We start from the raw sequence: 5,257 nt of genomic DNA, 5'->3' as shown, positions 1-5,257 counted from the left end.
GTACTGGAAAGTTGTAAATGATGCAACAGTTCCCCCCTCCGCCTCCGGGTCAGACATACCCGCCACCAGCTGGGTGCCACAGAGCAGTTAAAAAAACCAGGAAGTAAAACCTGGCAGCAGACAGGCCGTGGGACACGCTGTCTGTCTGCACAGTGCATGAAACACAAGCAGCCAAAGCGCAACATGCACTACCTACCTACCTACCTACCCATGTGAATAAACATTTATATAAACTTGCAAAAAACCATGTATATCATGGAAAAAAAATATTAGACCACCCTTGTTTTTTTTTGTTCATTTTAATGCCTGGTACCACAAAAGGTATATTTGTTTAGACAAATATAATGACTGAAAACAAAAATAGCTTGTAAGAGTTTAATTTAAGAGCTGATATCTAGCCATTTTCCATGGTTGTCTTGATAATAATCTAAATCACTTAAGTTCTTACATCAGCAGCTATGGCACTGTACAGTCAAAACAGTGCTTCCATGTTTTTTTTTTTTTTTTTTCTGTCTGTTTTAGTCATGTGATACACACAGGAGTTAGTACTTGATTGCATAACCATTGTTTTTGATGACTGTACACTTATGTTATTTCTGCAGTTACTTACTGGCTTTTAAGCTGTTAGCTAACGCTATACTAGGTTGGCATAACTACAGCAATGTTATTATTATTGTTATTATATTATTGCTAACATAAAGAGACAGGGAGTAACTTAAGCTCGGTCAGCACAACTTTAGCAATGCAACGTAAATGAAAAGCATGACCGACGCAACGAAGCACGCTTCAGTCGTCCTGACACATGGCAAAGAGAGTTAAAGTGAAACAGGAGGCATGTTGAGTCATTGTTAATGGCACAACGTCGTTATGAACTTATCTGTCAGTATCTCTGCTTAGCCCACTCCTGTCATTCTGCCTGGCTGTAGCTGACTCCTGTATTACTGAGAAGACGGAGGTGAGGACTGAAGGATTGAATGGAGTGAGAGCTCCATCTAGTGGACAAACGGCGCAAGGACAGCATTCTGCACAACTGTGACACTTACCAGCATTTACTGTTTTATGAGAAGATAACCAGATAACCAGAACATCACCAAAATTAAAACATTTGTTCATTGTGCCATTATCCACATTTCCTGAAAATTTCATGAAAATCCGTTCATAACTTTTCGAGTTATCGTGCTAACAAACAAACAAACAGGTAAATGCTGCTAAAACATAACCTCTGTGGCGGAGGTACTTATGACACACATAGTAAACAGGGAGATAGCCTCCACAGTCCAGTTAGAAAGCTGCTGTTTGGACAGAGCTTCACCTTTGACTGGGGCAATAGCTCAAGAGCTCAAATGCCACAGAGCTATAGGGATGGCCTTTGGGTAATACCCTGCATTTGAGAGTAATGTAATCTTAGATCCATCCGAAGAGAACTGAGTACAGGAGGGATGCACAGACAAAGCATGAAAGTCGCCTATATGCTTAGCAGAGCATAAAGTGAGAAGCAGAGCCAACTTGTATGAAAGAAATTTCATATCACCAGATTCAACAAGTTCAAGGGAAGGACTACAAAAAGCCTCAAGTACCAATGACAAGTCCCTTGAAGGGATGCTGGATTTAACTGCAGGCCTCAGCCGGCAAACCTGTTATTGGAAACACAAGAACAAACACCTGACATCACACCATCAAATCCAACATGACAGACAGATATAGCCACCAAAATAAACTTTTATTGTGAAGAACATCAAAACATTCACTTGAAAAGCAGGACATTTCAGCTCTGGCACCACTGTTCAACACGCACCATTTATATACACATAAGTGTCTAGTGAATGATGCCCATGCACTCTGAATTGTCACCACCATTTTAGGGGGCAGGCCTTTAGCTATTAAATTGGACCTTTCAACAGGTAGGCATGCAGTCGCCATGGTTCTGGGAATGGGTGAATCACCTCTCATCCTGCTTAAGATAGGAGATCCCTGCAGACAGGGAGCTGCCAGGGCCTCGCTGCCGGCAGACTGATTAGTACTTCCTACTTAATGACTTATGACCACCATGACTTCGCTGGCCACCGAGGGGTCACCAGGTTCAAGGTCAAGCCATGTTGATGTGTCCTCTACAGAATGAGCAGTATCATTTCCACTGGGGGAAATGCATACAGGGTAAAGAGATCCATTTCTGCCCAGCTGAACCGTACCCATATCTGAGCCACGACTCATAGTTGCAACTTCCATTCTCTCACCAGATGTCGCCATCTGGAGAGAAGGTCTGCGCCCTCATTCAGGAGACATGGTATGTGGGTGGCTCTGACAGACAGAACATGAACAACAGAGAGTAACACATGTTTAACAGGGGAACTGGCTTGGGAAGTGACCATAGCGTTGTTTGTTTTGATCAGAACATGCTGGTCTGTCAGAACTGGGCAAAAGTGCTGCAGCGTTACGAAAACTGGCAGCAGCTTGAGGTGGCTGGTGTTTGCACTTAGCCAATGTTCAGATCCCTCCTACCACTGGACATACCCCGAGCGAGAGAGAGAGAGTGAGAGATCTGGCAGCAGTTCAGGAGCAACTCAATCTTCCCAAACACCACCTTGTTACTGAATCCCCAAACAGATGGGGTTCATATCACAAGATGGTTGCAAGAGTGCTGGAACAAAGGGCCATTGCTAAAGTCTGTGCTTCAGACAAAAAGCACCCGACACTAGAGCCATGCATGAAGCGAGTTCTCTACTGGAGTTAATGCTTCATGCATGGACTCGAGTGTCAGGTGCATGAAGCATTAAGTCCTCTACTGGAGTTAATGCTTCATGCATGGACTCGAGTGTCAGGTGCATGAAGCATTAAGTCCTCTACTGGAGTTAACAGATTCCCTTTCTGGGATGTTCTACATGACAGTGTCATATGTGAAGCCTCTTCTCCAGCTGGTCAGAACAAAATTACTGAATGTTAGTGAAAGGGACACCCAGCTCACAAAAGACTTGAAGAACAACAACATGGCATACTTGATGAAAAGTATGCAGACAAGGTAACTTGACATGGTTGCTGTAGTTGATCGGAGATTCAAGGCTCAGTACATCAAGCCAGAAAGGTAGAAGCTATGGAAACAAGGGCATTCTCTGAAATGATCGATGATGTCCAAGGACAATCCCACGCAGGGGCTACAGGTCCAAAAGCAGTTGCAGAAGGACAAGTTGATGATGGACCACCACTACCACTGAGTATAAAGAGGCAATGAAAGTCCTTGGACAATTTCTTTAAAAACCAAACCCCTGACGCAGATTCCTCGCCTCACACTAAAAGGCAAAAAGTCAAGAGCAAACCAGAAAGATACCTGATGTCTCCTGATGCAGACTGAGTCAGAACCCACTGACTAGTGGAGTCACACATAACCACAGCTTCCCAAGAGTGTACCAAGAAATGTTTGTGCACACCAGTAATCAGCACCCCCTCCCTATGAATTTTCAGTACAGGTGGAAACGTTGTCAAGGCAGCGTAAAAATCTGAGCGAGTGAACCAACTTGTCTTCTTTGCTCGCAGTTTGAAATGATGGGAAGGGTTACCTTTACCCAAGGAGAGAGTGCACATGCGCACCGTTGAGGGATATGTGCTGCCTGTCAACTGACTTGGATGTCTGTAGGTGGAGGCCTGTCGCCCGCTAGTGTGCCGATGAGGAACAGCCTCACCTGACTGCTCTGATTTATTTGGTTTGCAGTTTTCTGAAAGTGCATTCTTTTTTTGTTGCAACATTTGTGCTCATGCAAACAACTGTGGGCATCTTTATTGGGGCACTGATGGAGTAACAAACATTGTGAACATTTGTGATGGTCACCAGAGAAACATTTAAAGCCCCTGAACAGGGGCCTCCTTGAGACAACAAAAGTGCATTTGTATGCATGGAGGAAATGTGCTTGGGAGACTGTGTTAGGGGAGTCCAGTGCTGTTCACGACTGAATCTGAATCCAGAAGTAGAAAGGGAGGCAGAGCCTTTAGTTATCAGCTTCTCTGTTGTCGAATCAGCTCCCAGTTTGGGTTCTGGAGGCAAACACTCTCTTTACTTTAAGATTAGGTTTAAAGTTTTTCTCTTTGATAAAGCCTATAGTTAGGGCTGCTCAGGATCACCTGAAGTGTCCCTTAGGTTGACTGCTGGGGGATTCCAATGATGTACTGAGTGCCTCTCCTCTGTCTTCCTTCCATACAGTTCTAACCACCATTACATGTCACTAACTTTGTTTCCCCCGAGATCCTGTGTTTGTTCTCTCTGCAGACGTCTCTGGATCTGGAGGTTCACGTCTCTGATCTACAGCCGCTGGCCTCACCAACCCCCAAAATACTTACTGCTCTGTTGTACTGATGCTCTCCATCTGTTATTCCCACCCCCCTCATCCACACTCTCACCCAACCGGTCGAGGCAGATGGCCGCCTTTCCTGAGCCTGGTTTTGTCAAAGGGTTTTTTCCCCTCCCACTTGGGTTTTTTTTTTTGGCTCCTTCCCACTGTTACCAACCGCTTGCTCAGAGGGAGTCCAAAGGCAGCTTTGGCTTGTTGGGTTCTCTGTTAAAAATTCGTAAGGTCTTCACCTTACTACGTTAAGCACTGTGAGATGACATATGTTGTGAATTGCACTATATAAATAAAATTGAATTTAATTGAATTGAAACCCTGAACGGAACTTGGAAGGTGCCTCTTGTGTGACAACAAATGAGGTGCAGCGATGCCTCTCCCCTGCTGGACCCCTTCTCCACTTGGTCCCTGGGTTAGGATGACAGATTTTTCTTCTTCCTTGGTGTTAAGTTATTCTCAAGGCCCGGAGGCAGGCCTTGCTGTAAGTGGAGTGGTGGGGAGGTTGAGCAGTCAGCTCCAGTTTCACCCACTGGGAACCTTGGCTTGCAGATGGCACTGGCCTCTTGAGAAGGGGTTGTGGTGCTGCAAGCTTGCGAGAGCTGGAAGAGGATTTAGGGTTCACATCCTATCTGGAGATGACACTGCACAGAGCCTCTGTCTGTTCTTGCTCAGTTCAGATTTTGCCTGGATGGTGTGATTGTTCAATTATGCCCTCAGTGGAGACTGGCTGATCTAGATACATGGCCCTGTCTCTATCCAGGACATCAGACAGCTTCAGCCACAGGTGTCTCTGTGCCATGACCATGAAAGCCATCCTTCTGCCGAGGGAGAGTGCTGTACAGCAGAATGCATGAAGGGTGTAATCTGTACTAGGGCCTGACCGATTTATCGGCTGGCCGATTATAGCCCTTTTCAAAAATAATCAT

The 5,257-nt window shown here is 45.2% G+C and overlaps 1 protein-coding gene across 3 annotated transcripts in view; it reads right to left on the bottom strand.

Annotated features, from left to right (window-relative positions):
• nfatc3b (nuclear factor of activated T cells 3b) overlaps positions 1-5,257 on the bottom strand; it is a 28,680-nt gene that overhangs the window by 20,410 nt on the left and 3,013 nt on the right. The window lies entirely within an intron of this gene.

Source organism: Stegastes partitus, unplaced genomic scaffold (genome assembly GCF_000690725.1).
Source record: "Stegastes partitus isolate 25-593 unplaced genomic scaffold, Stegastes_partitus-1.0.2 Scaffold240, whole genome shotgun sequence".
NCBI lineage: Eukaryota > Metazoa > Chordata > Actinopteri > Pomacentridae > Stegastes > Stegastes partitus.
The sequence above is the reverse complement of the archived record's forward strand: the minus strand, read 5'-3'. Positions and strand labels throughout refer to the sequence as shown.